We start from the raw sequence: 21,407 nt of genomic DNA on the forward strand, positions 1-21,407 counted from the left end.
TTCCTGGGTGGATTGTTTCCGACAGCTCTGCTCAGACTCAGGATGACCCCACAGTCCCATGGCTCTTCTCCGTACAAAATTGTATATGGCAGGACCCAGGTGTCAACAAATTTGCCCCAGGTAAGGGGAGATGAGGTTTTTCAGCAGATGGAACAACTGGGTAAGGTAATAAATCAGGTAACTAAGTTTGCACAAGGAAGGGTGCCATTCCCCCTTGGGGACAGATTCATGAATTTGTGCTCAGGGATCAGGTGTGGTCAAGGTCTGGAAACACGACTCCTTGGCCCCACATTGGAAGCGTCCATATACTGTTGTTCTAACCAGCCCTACTGCAGTTAAAGTCGCAGGTGTCACTCCCTGGATCCACCACATGAGGGTGAAGAGAGCATACCACACACACCCGGAGGATGCCAAGTAGACCACACAACAGGACCCCACTGATCCCCATGAAACCAAGATCATCTTAAAGAAGAAGAAGTGATGACTTTCTACAGTCAACTGCTGCTACAAGGACTTACTGCTATCATCTTGAGACTAACCATAGTTTCAGTACAAAGAGGGACCTGTGCTATGATTCAAGTTGAATGTTGTATATATATTCCTGATTTATCTGGCTATATATCAGCCACCGTAGATGACATGAAAGGTCAGGCAAAAGTTATGTCTGATGATAATCTTCCTTTTTGGAGTTCAGTCCTATCTTGTGTGAAGGGTGTTTGGTGGAAAACTATATAAACCTCTGTTATAGTTGCCTTGATAGTTCTGCTTTGTGGACCCTTTATTTTACAATGTATTATGAACTTTGTAACATGAAGGTTGATGTCATTCTCCCAAATTGGAGGTCAGAGAGTCAGGATGCAATATATCCCTATGAATGACGCTCATACTATGAGTTAAGAGCATCAAGGGGGGGGGGAATGAAGGAGGAAACAGAGAGAACAGGCTCCATCTTGAAAGCAGGACTCCATCTTGGGCTAGACTGTGGACTTTGAGCTAGACTCCCAGTATCTATGAAAATGATATACCAAATGGAAAACCAGGACCCTGGGTGGAAGAGCCCATGGCTCATACCTAGCCTCTCTGTTGCCTAAAAGAATACCCTAATTATCTGTGTAACTGAATAGAATCATAAATTTTATTATGCTTATTGGGGTATGACCACAGGCCTATTGATGAGTGTCCACTGTTAACTACCTAGGCTTAAGGCATATGAATCACTGGTTAACTTTGATTGTATCTTTCTTTTCCTTTGATCAGACTAGTTTCAGGGAATTTGGGGAAGTGGGCTTGGGTACGTACACTTAGGGTATATAAGGTTTTCAGAAAAACTGGTCAGGGTCCTTGGCTAAGAGGAGACTCTGCCTTGGCCCTGCTGGTGTAATAAACTGCACTCCACTATCTGCATTGTTCTTCTGAGTGCATTTGTTTCCCAGAACGCATGGCTTCAACAATGGCACAGAAGTAAAGAATCTGCCTGCCAATGCAGGGGACACAAGAAACTCAGGTTTGATCCCTGAGTCAGGAAGATCCCTTGGAATAGGAAATGGCAACCCAACTCCACTATCGTAGCTTTTAAATTCCATGGACAGAGGAGCCTGGCAGGCCACAGTTCATGGGGTCACAAAGTCATACACGTACACGACTGGGAAACTGACTATTAAAGACTGCTAGGCTGTAAACCCTGCCTCAGCTGCTTACTAACTTTGCAAGTTTAGTTAATTATTTTACTCTCTGTGCCTCAGTTTCTTTATCCCCTAATGTAATAATAGTAAACGTTCCTAGGATTGATAAGTAGTAAATGGATTAATACATATATATTAATACATATAAGTATACATATAAAAGACTTCAGTTCAGTTCAGTTGTTCAGACATGTCTAACTCTTCGCAACCCCATGAACTGCAGCACGCCAGGCTTCCCTGTCCATCACCAACTCCCAGAGCTTGCTTAAACTCAGGTCCAATGAGTCGATGATGCCAGCCAACCATCTCATCCTCTGTCTACTCCTTCTCCTCCTGCCTTAAATCTTGCCCAGCCTCAGGGTCTTTTCCAATGACTCAGTTCTTCATGTCAGGTGGCCAAAGTATTGGAGCTTCCATGTCAGCATCAGTCCTTCCAATGATTATTCAGGACTGATTTCCTTTAGGACAGACTGGTTGGATCTCCTTGCAGTCCAAGGGACTCTCAAGAGTCTTCTCCAAAACCACAGTTCAAAAGTATCAATTCTTTGCTGCTCCGTTTTCTTTATGATCAAACTTTCACATCCATACATGACCATTGGAAAAGCCGTAACTTTGACAAGACAGACCTTTGTCAGTATAGTAATGTTGTAGGAAGGGGGACTTCTTCTAGGGCCAGAAACTGAGCTCTTGTCTAACACTTGGAAATGAATTGTCTGAGGAGACACATGTGCTGACAAAGCAAGAGACTTTATTAGGAAAGAGCACCCATGTGGAGAGCAGTAGGGTAAGGGAACCCAGGAGAATTGCTCTGCCACGTGGCTTGCAGTCTCAGGTTTTAGGGTGATGGGTATTAGTTTCCGGGTTGTCTTTGGCCGATCCTTCTTATACAGAGTCTTTCCTGGTGGTGCACGCATCCCCCAGTGAAGATGGATTTTAGTGAGAGGGATTCTGGGAAGTGCACAGACATGCGGTGTCTCCTTTTGACCTTTCCCGACTCTTCCGGTTGGTGGTGGCTTATTAGTTCCATATTCCTTACCAGTACCTCCTGTCATAAAACCACTCATGCAAATGGCTACTAAAGGGCCTGGCCAGGGTGGCCTTTTTCAGTCAGTGTGCTTCCTCTAACAGCTTCCCCCTGAGAGATTTCATACTCAAGATACTTTTTGGGAATTGGGTTGGAAGTCTCTTTTTACTGTAACTTCTTCCTGCTGTGCATGGGCATAGGCCTGCCTACTAGAGGAGAAGTCTCTCTCTATCTGATCTAAGTCAAGGTATTTTTTGCCTGAAACCAGCATTCACCCTTGTAATAACAGCAATTTAGTTTGAAACTGTTGGCCCCTCTCAGAGATGACATAGACAGGGATCAAACAGGAGACCTAATAGGATGGTCATCTCTGGTCCCCCAAATAGAAGGCAACATTTGGGGTGAGGGTTGCAGGGTTTGTGACCTTTTTGATTGGTTGGTGGTGAGGCAACAGAATTGTGTTCCAGGAATCTTGTGTTCAAACTGAATTTACCATCTTCCACCTGGGTGGGGGCTCCAGTTCTGTAGAAGAACTCAAAAACATTGTTATGCATATTTCTTTGAGTAGGAACCAGGAGCCTGTCTGGAGGCTGTATCAACCTTTGATTGTTTTTTCTGTTTCTGTATCCCCTGTCTTCCCTGATTAGCAATTGTTTGAATCCACCCTTTGGAATTCAGGAAAGGTCAAGGATGCTGAATGAAGCCTATATCTTACAGACAAGAAATGGAGAACCCAGAACAGATCTATACTCCAGAGCCCCACAGAGTCCTGCTCAGCTTTAATTTAGGGAACTGGGCAACTATGACTGTGATAACTTCTGGTCAAAATGGGGCATAGGACTGCCTCAGCTGGGAGAAGAGACACTGAATTGGAAGTATTTCTGAGTTCCAAGTCCTATATCTGAGTCTTGTATGATTAAAATCTCAATCCCTTGGTCTGCCATTTTGTTGTAACAGACGCAATTAGAAGTAGCTCAAGGAGGGATAACTGGAATTTTAATAGACAAAATAAATCTCATTTCTTTTTAGAAGAATAGGCCTGAAACCCAGTCTGGACCTGGCACTTCGGAGAGACTTGTAGCCAAGTAGCCGGTTGCCTAGTTTTATAGAAAGTAAGGTGGCAGTTACTAGCTTCCAGAAGACATTGTTTTGAGAATGGTGGCATCTAAGCCTGACATGACTCAGAAAACTCAAGTGTTTAGCAATACAATGTTTAATCTGAAATTACACCACAGTGTCACCTAGTTATTTTCCAGGATGTCTGAACCATAGCTACTCTATTTTGACTTTTTAATTGTAAAATTTTCCTTAAAGGCCAAAGCAGATGTCACCATTAAAGACGTCAGTTTTTCTCTAGGTATGAGAAGATGTAAGAATTGGAACTCATAAAATCTTTTCTTGAAAAGATCTAACTATCCGAAGGCCTGTTCTGCCAGGTTGCCTCAGAGCACAGAGTGCCTTATTCCTGATTTCCACCCTGAATTCCTTTCAGGGGTGTTGAAGGTCAGCAGTTTCAGTGGCCATGATTTAATCTTTGTAGAAATAGATGGCAAGTGTCAGTTTTCAGTTGGCCAAGCCCCTTTTTGCTCATAAACTTGGCCGTGATTTTGAAGGGGGCACTTCATGACCATTTTATCTCATGGTGCTGAGAATGTCCATTCTCAAGTTTGCAAAGGTTTTGTTGATAGGTCACTCAATGTGCTGTTACTGGACTAGGCCATAAAACAGTATCCAAAATTTTCTGGACCACCTGTCTTACTAGCCTCTTGGTCCAGGAAAATATTTCCTCTTGTTGCTTCTTCCCCTATCTAGAGTTACACTATTACCATCATTGATCTCATATGGAACTATATATTATTTTATTAGAGGCCTCAGACACACATTTGGCACTGTAAGAAAGAGCAAGTTTGTAAAACAGGTGAAATACAAATAACATAGCCAGCAGTATTAGTAAAATCACAAGTAAGACTTAAGAGCTTTCATTAGATGTAGTCCAGGATATCTCAGGTCGCCTGACTTAGTCTACTCTGTAGAACATTTATCTTTCAGGGAAATTATATATTGGCACCACTGTCTATAAGGCACATAGCCCAGTTTTCTAGTGTTACTAGACTGATTATTTTTAGTATGATTTAATTGTTTCCAACACAGTTCAGTTGAGTTCAGTCACTCAGTCATGTCCGACTCTGCGACCCCATGAATGTAGCAATTCCAGGCCTCCCTGTCCATCACCAACTCCCAGAGTTCACTCAGACTCACGTCCATCGAGTCTGTGATGCCATTCAGCCATCTCATCCTCTGTCGTTCCCTTCTCCTCCTGCCCCCAATCCCTCCCAGCATCAGAGTCTTTTCCAATGAGTCAACTCTTCACATGAGGTCGCCAAAGGACTGGAGTTTCAGCTTTAGCATCATTCCCTCCAAAGAAATCCCAGGGCTGATCTCCTTCAGAATGGACTGGTTGGATCTCCTCGCAGTCCAAGGGACTCTCAAAAGTCTTCTCCAACACCACAGTTCAAAAGCATCCATTCTTTGGCGCTCAGCCTTCTTCACAGTCCAACTCTCACATCCATACATGACCACAGGAAAAACCATAGCCTTGACTAGACAGACCTTAGTTGTTCTCTGCTTTTGAATATGCTCTCTAGGTTGGTCATAACTTTCCTTCCAAGGAGTAAGTGCCTTTTAATTTCATGGCTGCAATCACCATCTGCAGTGATTTTGGAGCCCCCAAAATAAAGTCTGACATTGTTTCCACTGTTTCCCCATTGATTTACCATGAAGTGATGGGACCAGATGCCATGATCTTTGTTTTCTGAATATTGAGCTTTAAGCCAGCTTTTCCAACACAGAGGAGACTTTAAACATAAATTACCATAGCCTGGTGTTATCTATATAAATCCATCTCATAACTGTGGGAGATTTTTTTTCTCCTTTGTTGAAACTTTTCTTGTTGCTCTGATTGAGCTTGAGTAATAGAAAAAAGCTCAAATTTATGGCCAGAGTCAGAGCAGGCATTATTAACTGGCCTGGTGAGGGGATCTCATCTAGTAATATCGCAGTGACTGGAATATGACTGTAATTTTTTTTAAGTAAATTTTTTCAGGGCCAACCAGTTAGAGTCTTGTAGTAGAGAAATTTATCAAGGTAACCCAGAACTAGAAACAGGTATTTGGCCACAAACGCAACAATTGGATTGATTTCTAAAACTAGCATAGGATCAGGCCTATGATAGAAAAGCATTTGATTCATATGCAAAGGTCTAAGAAGTCAAGGAAACATTATAAATGATCATACGAATCAGGTCCAGCATCTTGGGCAAGATGTCTACCTCTGATGTCGCCATCTTCTCTTCCTGATAAAAACGTCTTTCCATCCAGGTTGGAGACAGTCTCTTAAATTATGTCTTTTCCCAGTCCTGATTGCAGGTCATTAGGCATCTGATCTTCATCCAAAGATAGATTACTGAGATAAGTTTCAGAAACAAACTTAGGGTGTTCTTTACAAATTCAATTAAATTTTACATTAATATCACATAACAGCAAAGAACTATCCAAGAAATGAGTCTTACTACATGCAGACCTCCATTAACAAACTGGGGTTTAACATTTATTGAAACATCTTTTTCTCCCTAAAATTACCTTCATTTTTTTATCAAATATAACCAAATTAAGGCTAGTTTGTTTGCAAAATAGGTCTGTTCTCACTAATTTTGGTCTGATGACTAACATAACCATAACTGATCATAGACTCTTTATTTTGCTGAAATGTTTATAGAGTCTCAGACTGAACTTTTAAAATAAAACAGGGCTAGGAAATTCACACCAAAGGCTTATCACAGATTTTGCCTAACACATCTAAGTGAATTCTTTCCTTTTTAAGGTCTCAAAAATTGCTTGAGATTTTTCTACCTGTTAGTGAGATAATTTCCTAATTCATTTGATAAGCTTACTGGAAACCTAAGAGTTTCCAATTTCTGGAGGAGTCAGAGAGAAAATATAATTGTTTTGCTTATAATGTATAATTTTACCAAAGTATTGTCAAATTAGTTTGAGGGGAAGGTTTTCCCCACTCCCGGAAAACAAGATTCAAACCTGTAATTTTTCAGACAGAAATCATAAAAGTTATAACCATATTTGCTGGTTCATTCAGTCCTTTGTTAACTTTTGTGAAGTCATCAGCTTTTCCATTAGAATACCAGGATGTATCAGAAAGTTAAGAACTCCATATAATTTTTAGGATATCTATATTAGTAATTTTACCATACATTATAAAATGAGAGGATTTATTACTCATTTGATAATCTTTTTCATGTAATTTAACCAACCAAATAAACACAGTTTAATATCTCTCTTTGGGATGTGTTAGGGGCCCTCTGAAACACCCCAAATCTTAGCTAGAGGTCAAAAGAACTTCAAAAGAATTCGATTTAGGAAGTTTTATCAAAAAGATAAAAGGGTTTAGAACATTTCATCAAATTTAATCAACATTGATGGGTGTATCATTTCACCTGCTGAATCGTCACAATGGGTGTAAATACCAAGGCTGAAGGTCTAGTGAAAGTCAGCTCTGCCATCTTGGACCTAATTGGTTCTGACCAGTTTTCTTATGGCTGTGTCATTCCTAACAAAATCCATTTATCTAACTAATTGTAATCCAATTTTAGAAAATCCTGATCATGCATAACTCTTTTTAGTATTTTTTTATACCTTTTTTTTTTAAACCGAAAACACACTTCCTACTTTCCCTTAGCAACCAAGAAGTAGCTTTTATATTAGCATTGTATAGATTGATGAGCATAAATACCAGTGATAATTTCTAAAACCTTTGCTTTCTTAGAACATTTTAGGATGGCTCCAAACATTATTCACTTATAGTCCCAAATCTCTTTGTTTCTCTGTAAAAGGAAATTTGTGTTTAGTAGTAAATGTTTCAAACCCTTATTTTATTTGGAAATGACGTAACTATTCAATAGACTTCTAACATTTAGCACACTTAGCACAACCCTTAGAAATTCAAGTTATGCCAATCTGGAGAGACTATTTTAGACAGATATTCCTAAAGAATAATTATTCATAATAAAGCTTATCTAAAAACTCATATCTCATTTACATTTTTTAGAAGTTTCTTCACTCGAGGTGATGTCCTTGTTGACAAACTTGTAACTGATATGGTAATATTTAACTTATATTAAACCTAGGTACAATGAAAATATTCTACTTAATGTTAATTACTCTAAGACATGTCTATATTAGATAGATCAACAAACAAACATTAATATCAGGTATTTAATACTGAATATTTCCCATTCACATGAACCTGGAATTTATTTTTTAATTCAGAATTATTTGATTTGTAAGTGCTTACCTTTTTTTAAGCCAATTAAATAGAGCTCATTTACAAATTAACCTAAAAAATACTACCCAGATACAAAAACATACCAGGACATATTTAGATAGCCACAGTGCAGGATCTACCTTCATTTTCTAAGCTTTTAGTCATGAATTAGATATTATAATATAAAATTTACTAGTTTATAAAAAACAGTTGGAATAAATAAAACGTTTAAAGGCTTTTTCCTATTTTTTCTCAGTCTCAGGGGTTAGAGATGGTCTAGATAAGTGTTCCTGACAACAGAGCCAGAGCCCTGGTGTCAAGGCACAGGGAAAGAAAAGCAAGTTCTAACAAAACGGCAGCAGGTCTAAGCCAAATGGTAGCCAGACAAAGCCAAATAGCCATCACAAATCACAACACAGAACACAGTTAAAACACACATATAGACCTGTCAGTCCTCATCAGACATTCCCTTAAATACAAGAATACAGTCTCTCAGAAAGCCTCCTATAAAGACACAGAACTTCAGATCCAAGTACTAACAGAGTACATGAAAATATCTCAGGTCTTCCAACATTTCAAAGGGAGGAAAGGAAGCCAGGTTGAAAGAAGGGGGAGGTGGAGGGAGATGGGGGCGAAAAGGGTTTCCTTACAAACGTCTCCTGCAACCTGTAGATACCCAGGCGTTATGGGACTTTACCGTGGGCCTCCAGAGAAGGGAGGACTGGAACTCGGCCCTACCAGAAATCAGACCAGAACAGAACCAGACTTTGAGTTCTCTGCCAAGAGGACGTGATCAGTCTCCAATCCTCAGATCAGGTTTAGGCCCTTCAACCAGATTCTTGAGTCCAGGACCGGGGGACTAGAAAAACGGGGAAGAATGTTAGCGAGAGGGATTCTGGGAAGTGGACGGACTCCCGATGTCTCCTTTTGACCTTTCCCAAACTCTTCCAGTTGGTGGTGGCTTATTAGTTCCGTATTCCTTACCAGGATCTCCTGTCATAAAACAACTCATGCGAATGGTTACTAAAGGGCCTGGCCAAGGTGGGCAGTTTCTGTTAGTGTGTTTTCGCTAACAGTAATTTCTCTGCTTTTTAATATGCTCTCTAAGTTGGTCATAGCTTTTCTTCCAAGGAGCAAGCATCTTTTAATTTCATGGTAGCAGTCACCATCTGCAGTGATTTTGGAGCCCAAGAAAATAAAGCTTGCCGCTGTTTCCATTGTTTACCCATCTATCTGCCGTGAAGTGTCATGATCTTTGTTTTTTGAATGCTGAGTTCTAAGCCAGCTTTTTCACTCTCCTCTTTCACTTTTACCAAGAGGCTCTTTAGTTCTTCACTTTCTGCCATAAGGATGGTGTCATCTACATATCTAAGGTTGTTGATATTTCTTCTGGCAATCTTGATTCCAGCTTGAGCTTCATTCAACCCTGCATTCTGCATATAAGTTAAATAAGCAGGGTGACGATGTACAGCCTTGACGTACTTCTTTCCCAACATGAACCAGTCTGTTGTTCGATGTCCGGTTCTAACTGTTGCTCCTTGAATCGCATACAGATGTCTCAGCAGTCAGGTAAGGTGGTCTGGTATTACCATCTCTTGAAGAATTTTCCTCAGTTTGTTGTGATCCAAACAGTTAAAAGGCTTAGCATAGTCAATGAAGCAGAAGTTGATGTTTTTCTGGAACTCTCTTGCTTTGTCTATGATCGAATGGATGTTGGCATGAGCTCCAAACAGCAAACTATCAGATGTTTATCATGTTTATTGCTGTTGTTTACATCATAATTATTATTTTAAATGGTATATAAGTATTTAACGACATCACTCACCTTACTCTGCTGAAGGTCTTTAGTACTGAATTTCAGATCAGTTCAGTCGCTCAGTCATGTCCGACTCTTTGCGACCCCATGAACTGCAGCAAGCCAGGCCTCCCTGTCCATCACCAACTCCCAGAGTTCACTCAGACTCACGTCCATCGAGTCCGTGATGCCATCCAGCCATCTCATCCTCTGTCATCCCTTCTCCTCCTGACCCCAATCCCTCCCAGCATCAGAGTCATTTCCAATGAGTCAACTCTTTGCATGAGGTGGCCAAAGGACTGGAGTTTCAGCTTTAGCATCATTCCTTCCAAAGAAATCCCAGGACTGATCTCATTCAGAATGGACTGGTTGGATCTCCTTGCAGTCCAAGGGACTCTCAAGAGTCTTCTCCAACACCACAGTCCAAAAGCATCAATTCTTCGGTGCTCAGCCTTCTTCACAGTCCAACTCTCACATCCATACATGACCACAGGAAAAACCATAGCCTTGACTAGACAGACCTTAGTTGGCAAAGTAAAGTCTCTGCTTTTGAATATGCTATCTAGGTTGGTCATAACTTTTCTTCCAAGGAGTAAGCGTCTTTTAATTTCATGGCTGCAATCACCATCTGCAGTGATTTTGGAGCCCCCCAAAATAAAGTCTGACACTGTTTCCACTGTTTCCCCATCTATTTCCATGAAGTGATGGGACTGGATGCCATGATCTTCGTTTTCTGAATGTTGAGCTTTAAGCCAACTTTTTCACTCTCCTCTTTCACTTTCATCAAGAGGCTTTTTAGTTCCTCTTCACTTTCTGCCATAAGGGTGGTGTCATCTGCATATCTGAGGTTATTAATATTTCTCCCGGCAATCTTGATTCCAGCTTGTGTTTCTTCCAGTCCAGCGTTTCTCATGATGTACTCTGCATATAAGTTAAAGAAGCAGGGTGACAATATATAGCCTTGACGTACTCCTTTTCCTATTTGGAACCAGTCTGTTGTTCCATGTCCAGTTCTAACTGTTGCTTCCTGACCTGCATACAGATTTCTCAAGAGGCAGGTCAGGAGGTCTGGTATTCCCATCTCTTTCAGAATTTTCCACAGTTGATTGTGATCCACACAGTCAAAGGCTTTGGCATAGTCAGTAAAGCAGAAATAGATGTTTTTCTGGAACTCTCTTGCTTTTTCCATGATCCAGAGGATGTTGGAAATTTGATCTCTGGTTCCTCTGCCTTTGCTAAAACCAGCTTGAACATCAGGGAGTTCACAGTTCACATACTGTTGAAGCCTGGCTTGGAGAATTTTAACATTACTTTACTAGCGTGTGAGATGAGTGCAATTGTTCGGTAGTTTGAGCATTCTTTGGCATTGCCTTTCTTTGGAATTGGAATGAAAACTGACCTTTTCCAGTCCTGTGGCCACTGCTGAGTTTCCCAAATTTGCTGGCATATTGAGTGCAGCACTTTCACAGCATCATCTTTCAGGATTTGAAGCAGCTCCACTGGAATTTCATCACCTCCACTAGCTTTGTTTGTAGTGTTGCTTCTAAGGCCCACTTGACTTCACATTCCAGGATGTCTGGCTCTAGATGAGTGATCACACCATCATGATTATCCGGGTTGAAAAGATTTTTTTGTACAGTTTCTCTGTGTATTCTTGCCACCTCTTCTTAATATCTTCTGCTTCTGTTAGGTCCATACAATTTCTGTCCTTTATCGAGCTCATCTTTGCATGAAATGTTCCCTTGGTATCTCTAATTTTCTTGAAGAGATCTCTAGTCTTTCCCATTCTGTCGTTTCCCTCTATTTTTTGCATTGATCGCTGAAGAAGGCTTTTTTTAATCTCTTCTTGCTATTCTCTGGAACTCTGCATTCAGATGCTTATATCTTTCCTTTTCTCCTTTGCTTTTCACTTCTCTTCTTTTCACAGCTATTTGTTAGGCCTCCCCAGACAGCCATTTTGCTTTTTTGCATTTCTTTTCCATAGGGATGGTCTTGATCCCTGTCTCCTATGCAATGTCACGAACCTCATTCCATAGTTCATCAGGCACGCTATCTTATCAGATCTAGGCCCTTAAATCTATTTCTCACTTCCACTGTATAATCATAAGGGATTTGATTTAGATCATACCTAAATGGTCTAGCGGTTTTCCCTACTTTCTTCAATTTAAGTCTGAATTTGGCCATAACGAGTTCATGATCTGAGCCACAGTCAGCTCCTGGTCTTGTTTTTGCTGACTGTATAGAACTTCTCCATCTTTTGCTGCATAGAATATAATCAATCTGATTTCGGTGTTGACCATCTTGTGATGTCCATGTGTAGAGTCTTCTCTTGTGTTGTTGGAAGAGGGTGTTTGCTGTGACCAGTGCATTTTCTTGGCAAAACTCTATTAGTCTTTGCCCTGCTTCATTCCACATTCGAAAGCCAAATTTGCCTGTTACTCCAGGTGTTTCTTGACTTCCTACTTTTGCATTCCAGTCCCTATAATGAAAAGAACATCTTTTTTGGGTGTTAGTTCTACAAGATCTTGTAGGTCTTCATAGAACCGTTAACTTCAGCTCCTTCAGCATTACTGGTTTGAGTGTAGACTTGGATTACCGTGATATTGAATGGTTTGCCTTGGAGATGAACAGAGATCATTCTGTCGTTTTTGAGATTGCATCCAAGTACTGCATTTTGGACTCTTTTGCTGACCATGATGGCTACCTCATTTCTTCTGAGGGATTCCTGGCCGCAGTAGTAGATATAATGGTCATCTGAGTTAAATTCACCCATTCCAGTCCATTTAAGTTCCCTGATTCCTAGAATGTTGACATTCACCCTTGCCATCTCTTGTTTGACCACTTCCAATTTGCCTTGATTCATGGACCTGACATTCCAGGTTCCTATGCAATATTGCTCTTTACAGCATTGGACTTTGTTTCTATCACCAGTCACATCCACAGCTGGGTATTGTTTTTGCTTTGGCTCCATCCCTTCTTTCTTTCTGAAGTTATTTCCTCACTGATCTCCAGTAGCATTGGACACCTACTGACCTGGGAAGTTCCTCATTCAGTATCCTATCATTTTGCCTTTTCATACTGTTCATGGGGTTCTCAAGGCAAGAATACTGAAGTGGTTTGCTATTCCCTTCTCCAGTGTATTTCTGTAATGGAATTATGGTCATATCAGACTAAGATCACTAGATATTCCATAAGTTAGAAGAATCTACTTTGCCATGATGGCTGAAACCACTTGATTAGAAAATTCATCAGTTTCTTGTTTTTTCCATCTCTCAGTGTCTTTGTGCCTTGATGTTTTCTGGCTTCTTTTCTTTGACTTCTGGATAAGAGGTTGTTATCAACTGCAACTCATACCACAGGACAGGCAATAAATCAAAAGTTAATTTTCTGGGGCAAGAAATAATGACCTTATTCGGAAATCTGGCAGACTGAGAAGATGGGGGACTCGTATTCCCAAGAAACTTTTTTCCTACATTAGAGTTCAGGCTTCTTTTATACCAAAAGGGAAGGGCGTTAAATCAAACATTTCCTGATTCTGGTCAGTCTCTAGAGGGATTGGGTTAATTTTTTCCTGCTGCAGTCATTCACAGGTGGACTGCTCAGGATGTTTTCTGTGGGCTAAACAAAGCTAAACAAAGCTTAATGCTCATTACATGGGAGGTAATGTTCCCAGAGATTGGCCATTGTGTACAATTTAATCTTATAGGCAACATCCCTTTATTGATTAATTTGTAATAGAATACAAAGGTTCTTTACTATTACAGGGTAGCTTTTCCTCTTGTGTGTTTTTACTATTTATTGAGTAATTTTTAGATGTCTGTTCCCAAAAGTACCTCATTTAATTCTCACAACTAGATTGTGAAGAAAGCCCTGTCTGCATGACATTTGAGTATAGTTTGTGGAACTCTGATTCAAATCATGTAGTCTGACTTCCCAGTACAGATACTTAAAGATACTTCTGTGTTTCTTTTTCACCCATTTTCTGGATTTCATACCATAACAAAACTCTGCTGTGTGTTGAAACTTTGTTATTAACAAAGTTAATAGAACTTTTTCTTTTAACAAAGTTAAAGGAACTTTGTAACACAATTATTACCCTTTATTACCTATTGCAACTCAAGCCCATTCAGTGTTCCCTTCTTTGTCAGACAGTTAAGAAAAGTTGCTCTTCTTGGACTGGAGTGGATGTTATTCATTTTCGGCCAGTCTACAGGCTCTACTCAGGTAGTGGTAAACTCAGCCAATTAGATTTCCTTTTTGGAAACTTGTACTAAGAGCTATAGAAAAAAGTATACAATGCTAGGGTCTTAACTAAAAATCCAAGATAGAAGAAGTGCTGACAGCCACAATGGTGAGTGCAAGACGATTATGTGGAGAAAGCTAGTTGAGAGAGAATGTTGTAAAGGTTGAAGGAGAAGGATGAGTGACCTCTGAGACAGAAACAGGGAAAGAATGAAACCAAGAACAAGACAGAGAGATGAGACAGTGATACCTGAGTTCCACAGTAACAGTCCTTCCCTAGGCCATATCAAATTTTTCTAAGTACTCAAGAACGTGTGTGTGTGTGTGCAATTTAATGTGTGCACATGCACACACACACACACATAGGCACACACTCAGTCACTCAATCATGTTTGACTGTTTGTGATCCTATGGACTGTAGCCGGCCAGGCTCTTCTATCCATGGAATTTTCCAGGCAAGAATACTGGAGTGGGTTGTCATTTCCTGCTCCAGGGGATCTTTCTGACCCAGGAATCAAACCAGCATCTCTTGTGTCTCCTGCATTGTCAGGCAGATTCTTTACTTCATATACCCTTGTAATAAACCCACTTTTCCCCTAAGGTCACGTAAGAAATCTTTCTTTTTTTACTATGTAAAGAACTCTATCTGAAAGAGCTACAGTTGAGCTGAAATCGCTTTCCCAATGATCACTGATTTCATATTTAAGTTGCATTTGGTTCCCAAGTAATTTATTCACACGTGGGTCTTCTTGTGCTCAACACAATACAGGAACTTGGTGTAAACTACTGTTAAGATTAGACAAGCTGATTAGACACTTAAGGCCTCTGTGGACTCAGCTTTTCTCTTCCTGAGGCTTGGCTGAGCTGCCTTTTTGAGGTTTTATTGCAAGTCTCCCTTTCTACTGTGTACAACTCTTTAGTCAAAATTGTATGGATAAAAGATTTTTCTCACCAACAATTTGACTACTTGCCATTGTATCTTTAAGTGCTTTGTATCTAATCATTATTTGGCTGTTCCAAGTACCCACCAAATACTGGACATTCTCCTTTTCATTTCTCACTGTGCACCTAATTTTTCCTTTTCAACTCTCATACAATCCAAATAACATTTCAGATTTGTATGATCTTTATCAGAAGTTTATGAGTTATATGATTCCTTACTTATTTTTCATTTTCTCTGCCAGATGATGCACATGTCCTACATAAAGCTCACTCTTTAAAATTGGCTCACAGTAAAGGTGACCCAGAAAGGGGACTGAAAATAAATCCTTTCTTGGTAAAAGAAATAAAGACTTTGGGACTCTGTTATCAAGCATAACTTGGGGAGAGATGAATAATAAACTCCCTACCCCCTTACCTTCTTCCCTTAAAGATATGTTTTCTTGACCACATATATATTATTATGTTATATAACCCTGGATACTGGACTAAATTGGACCCCAGACCCTATACTCTCAGTCTCCCCAGTGTTCTGTGCTCCTTTCCATCCTATATACTTCACTGAAGAATATGAAGTATTTTGGATGGAATGCTTTCTGGAAATTTACTGATGTTAAAGCAGCAGTATAAACAAAATTAAGCAACAGTCAACCTCAAATATGTTGCAGATTAAAGTTAATTCTTATTAAGTAATACAGTAATATGTCTTTCCAGAAATGTTATGGTCACAAGCTGACTCCATCTCTAGGAAAACAAGTTCTCAAATTAGGTTAAATTTTTACATGGAACTCAAAATAAGCACGCGCATGCAAACACGAGTACTGGAATCATCATATTATTTTTGTTTTATTTGATTCATATTTCTTATTAATATGATATTCCTTGCCCAGTTTAAAATGAGAATAATCGATTATTGACAAGTAGTGGTAATATATACTATCATAAAGTCGTAATTGATGTATAATCAGCCCTCCCAGGAGAGTCTCCACAGAAATTTCAGTGATAAGTCACTTTATCAACAGGTAGATATCTTGGGTAAATGATTTTTCCTTCATCAGGTAAAACATATAGACTAAGAGAGTTGTGAAAGCTAATCATTGTATCATGTGTTTAGGCATTGCACTTCACAATAAATTATTGCTACTTACTGATATTTTTAAGTACATATAATGTCTCAGAGGAAAAATAAAATAAGTGAGTCCCTAGATATTTCTTTTTCTTTTTCTTTTTTTTTCAGAATCACATAGTCTATTAAATGGTCTGGTGATTTTACTTTGAGACTTCACTTTAATTCATGTATTTTTTTCCTTAATTACTTTTAGTTTGCTTAACTCCTTCTGTGATAACTTGGGAAGTATAACTCTTGTTTCTTCCTGTCGCTCCCTAATTCTACGTGAAAGGTAAACATTTGGACAGGATCTTCTGGCCCAGGTTGCTTTTTCATCCTTTCTAGGAATGTTTTTGAGAGAAAAAGTCCAGATAGGAAAGGTAACCTCTTGTAAGATGCAATCTGATAAGCAGTGAGATAAAGTCTTACATTTCCCAACGTCTTATCCCTGGTTCTGCCATGAGTGAAATTCACCCAATAATGAAGAAGGCATTTATCTGCTCACCAAATAGTCTTTTAAAAGTTCAAGTTTTTTTGGAGAACGATAAAGTCATTATGTACCCAAAACTATTCTGTTTTTTTAACTAAATGAACTCCTCTGATTTTGATATCAATTCTATGATAGCACAAAGGGTGTTTTAAAAAATTACAAAGAATAAGTCCAACTCCAGAATCCTTGAGTTTGACAATTATGCCATTCACAATTGTTGTCTCTTTGCATTTTTTTTAAGACCAAGGATTCCTTTTTAATTACAGGATGGACAGGATCATTATTGTTGTTATTGTTCAGTCACTAAGTTGTGTCCAACTCTTTGTGACCCCATGAACTGCAGCATGCCAGGCTTCTCTGCCCTTCACTGTCTCTCTGAGTTTGCTCAAACTCATGTCCATTGAGACAGTAATGTCATCCAACCATCTCATTCTCTGCCACCCCCTTCTCCTCTTTCCCCCAATCTTTCCCAGCATCAGGGTCTTTCCTAATGAGTCAGCTCTTCACATCAGGTGGCCAAAGTATTGGAGCTTCAGCTTGAGCATCAATCCTTCCAATGAATATTCAGGGATCATTATAGATGTATATGGGTTTTCCTGGAAATTCAACTGGTAAATAATTCGCCTGCAATGCAGGAGACCCCTGTTTGACTCCTGGGTCTGGAAGATCCACTGGAGAGAGGATAGGCTACCCACTCCAGTATTCTTAGTCTTCCCTGGTGGCTCAGCTGGTAAAGAATCTACATGCAATGCAGGAGATCTGGGTTTGATCCCTGGGTTGGGAACATCCCCTGGAGGAGTGCATGGGAACCCATTCCAGTATTCTTGCCTAGAAAATTCCATGAACAGAGGAGCCTAGTGGGCTACCGTCCATGGTCCATGGGGTCACAAAGAATCAGACACGACTGAGCAACTTTCTGTTCACTTCAATTAGATGTGGTTGGGTAGAGACAAACAGAGAAAAGGCCATGGAATGGAGAAGCAAAAATGATGAGAATAAATATAGAGTCCAGTTCCTAAGGGAGATTAACCAGTGCTGACCTCACCTGCATCTCAGTAAATACTCCAGTTTTAGGAAATCTGCCTGGAGACCCTTTCCAAAGAAAGTCAAATCTCAGATGGCAAGAGAAGGAAGTGATCTTGACTTACATAGCTTCTACCTGTTGTTTATTCACTTAAATGTTAAGCCTTGAAGTTGATACTTTTGTCGATGTTGTCAGTTCAGTTCAGTTCAGTCGCTCAGTCGTGTCCGACACTTTGAGACCCCATGAATCGCAGCACGCCAGGCCTCCCTGTCCATCACCAACTCCCAGGGTTCACTCAGACTCATGTCCATCGAGTCTGTGATGCCATCCAGCCATCTCATCCTCAGTCGTCCCCTTCTTCTCCTGCCTCCAATCCCTCCCAGCATCAGAGTCTTTTCCAATGAGTCAACTCTTCACATGAGGTGGCCAAAGTACTAGAGTTTCAGCTTTAGCATCATTCCTTCCAAAGAAATCCCAGGGCTGATCTCCTTCAGAATGGACTGGTTGGATCTCCTTGCAGTCCAAGGGACTCTCAAGAGTCTTCTCCAACACCACAGTTCAAAAGCATCAATTCTTCTGTGCTCAGCCTTCTTCACAATCCAACTCTCACATCCATACATGACCACAGGAAAAACCATACCCTTGACTAGATGGACCTTAATTGGCAAAGTAATGTCTCTGCTTTTGAATATATGATCTAGGTTGGTCATAACTTTTCTTCCAAGAAGTAAGCGTCTTTTAATTTCATGGCTGCAATCACTATCTGCAGTGATTTTGGAGCCCCAAAAATGAAGTCTGACACTGTTTCCACTGTTTCTCCATCTATTTCCCATGAAGTGATGGGACCGGATGCCATGATCTTCGTTTTCTGAATGTTGAGCTTTAAGCCAACTTTTTCACTCTCCTCTTTCACTTTCATCAAGAGGCTTTTTAGTTCCTCTTCACTTTCTGCCATAAGGGTGGTGTCATCTGCATATCTGAGGTTACTGATATTTCTCCCAGCAATCTTGATTCTAGCGTGTGTTTCTTCCAAGCCCAGCGTTTCTCATGATGTACTCTGCATATAAGTTAAATAAGCAGGGTGACAATATGCAGCCTTGACGTATTCCTTTTCCTATTTGGAACCAGTCTGTTGTTCCATGTCCAGTTCTAACTGTTGCTTCCTGACCTGCATACAGATTTCTCAAGAGGCAGGTCAGGTGGTCTGGTATTCCCAACTCTTTCAGAATTTTCTACAGTTTATTGTGATCCACACAGTCAAAGGATTTGGCATAGTCAATAAAGCAGAAATAGATGTTTTTCTGGAACTCTGTTGCTTTTTCCATGATCCAGAGGATGTTGGAAATTTGATCTCTGGTTCCTCTGCCTTTTCTAAAACCAACTTGAACATCAGGGAGTTCATGGTTCACGTATTGCTGAAGCCTGGCTTGGACAATTTTGAGCATTACTTTACCAGTGTGTGAGATGAGTGCAATTGTTCAGTAGTTTGAGCATTCATGGGCATTGCCTTTCTTTGGAATTGGAATGAAAACTGACCCTTTCCAGTCCTGTGGCCACTGCTGAGTTTCCCAAATTTGCTGGCATATTGAGTGTAGCACTTTCACAGCATCATCTTTCAGGATTTGAAACAGCTCCACTGGAATTCCATCACCTCCAATAGCTTTGTTCGTAGTGATCCTTTCTAAGGCCCACTTGACTTCACATTCCAGGATGTCTGGCTCTAGATGAGTGATCACACCATCATGATTATCCGGGTTGTGAAGATCTTTTTTGTACAGTTTTTCTGTGTATTCTTGCCACCTCTTCTTAATATCTTCTGCTTCTGTTAGGTCCAGATACCCTTAATCTTCTAGAATTTAATTGCTTTGCCTCTATTTTCTAGCTTTAAAACTAATTTTAGGCTTTTAGTTTTTTGGTCTTTTTAATTATTTTGTGATACTATTATTCTTAATCTTTTCTCTGATTTACTTCTCTGTATTATTATTCCCATCTATAATGTACCTAGGTTTGTTATTTTTAGTGTTATTTTAATTTTTATGAAAGTGTTTATCTGAAGTATTATTATTGTTACTATATTGATGAAGATATAATGTATGTTGCTCATGGATGTGAATATAGCATGGTGTCAACTAGGAAAATTGAGTCTTTATTTCCTTCAAGTTAATAAAGCAGCAAGCTCTCAGTCCTCTAGGACAGACTATCCTCTCTTAACCAAACTGGGATTCAGTGATTCTAAGATCACCACATTGAATAATTTGATAGGTCCATGGAAGGAAATTATTTCCAACCACTGGCTTACCTATATTGCCAAGATAGACACTGACAAATTGCGTGAAAAGTCCATCTTCTCACAGCAAACTTTCATTCTGAACCTCCCAGAAAGCTTGTGAGTGCAGATAGCTAAATTTTATTTTGGTCTGCACTACCAACAGATACATATTAATTCACCTTCTTTATTGACTGGGTTTGAGGGATTGTTACTTATAATGCAAAACATCTCTATTGATTAGGAATGCTAAGGAAAGCATATCCCCATTCCTATTGTTTTAGATTTAGGGAGCTAATCCCTTGAAAGACTCTGTCCTCAGAGAGCCTAGCTGATTAGATAATGTGAACCTGCTCAGAATTTCAAAGTAGAGGAGACAAGCTACCATCTCAATCTCTCCTTAGCTGGGTTTGGATAATTTCCCTTTCAAAATATTTATCTTATTTTCTATCTCTTTGTTAAATTTACCTTTGTCTTATCACTATTCATTTCTAAGAGGATTCAAAAAAACAATATTGTACAGTGTCATTTGGAATTCTGAAAAAAAAAAAAAAAGAAAAGAAAAAGACTCACTACAAAGGTGGTGTTATGATTATTTGTCTCTCTTTTTTTCTTTTCTTTTTTTTGGATGCAAGACACAACTACAAAAGCAAGAATGGCTGGTAGTCAGAGTTGAGTAGATTCTTGATAAGAAACATAAAAATTTTGCTAACAGATAAGTTTGTTTTAGAAATGTAAAAATTTGTTTTTCATAAGGGTATATGATTTTATTAAATATTTTTACTTTAAAAATTTCTTAGGAAAAATTTCAAATTATAAAATAAAATAGCATATAAATATACCACACAGATATATTTATTGAGCTCCAACTGTATGACAAACACTGTTCTAGGATTTAAAGAAACAGCAAAGAACATGACAAATAAAACTGTCTTGAAGGCTACTAATAATAACCATTCTTACTCAGTGAATGAGGATTACAAAAAAAAAAAAAAAAGAAAAAAAGTCTCACTTTAAAAAATATATCTTTTAGTTCTTTGGCCCATTTTTTGATTGGGTCGTTTATTTTTCTGGAATTGAGCTGCAGGAGTTGCTTGTATATTTTTGAGATTAGTTGTTTGTCAGTTGCTTCATTTGCTATTATTTTCTCCCATTCGGAAGGCTGTTTTTTCACTTTGCTTATATTTTCCTTTGTTGTGCATAAGCTTTTAATTTTAATTAGGTCCCATTTGTTTATTTTTGCTTTTATTTCCAGAATAGACATTTCTCCAAAGAAGACATACGGATGGCTAACAAACACATGAAAAGATGCTCAACATCACTCATTATTAGAGAAATGCAAATCAAAACCACAATGAGGTACCACTTCACACCAGTCAGAATGTCTGCAATCCAAAAATCTGCAAGCAATAAATGCTGGAGAGGGTGTGGAGAGAAGGGAACCCTCCTACACTGTTGGTGGGAATGCCAACTAGTACAGCCACTATGGAGAACAGTGTGGAG

This window comes from Oryx dammah, unplaced genomic scaffold, assembly GCF_014754425.2.
Source record: "Oryx dammah isolate SB20612 unplaced genomic scaffold, SCBI_Odam_1.1 HiC_scaffold_27, whole genome shotgun sequence".
Taxonomy (NCBI): Eukaryota; Metazoa; Chordata; class Mammalia; order Artiodactyla; family Bovidae; genus Oryx; species Oryx dammah.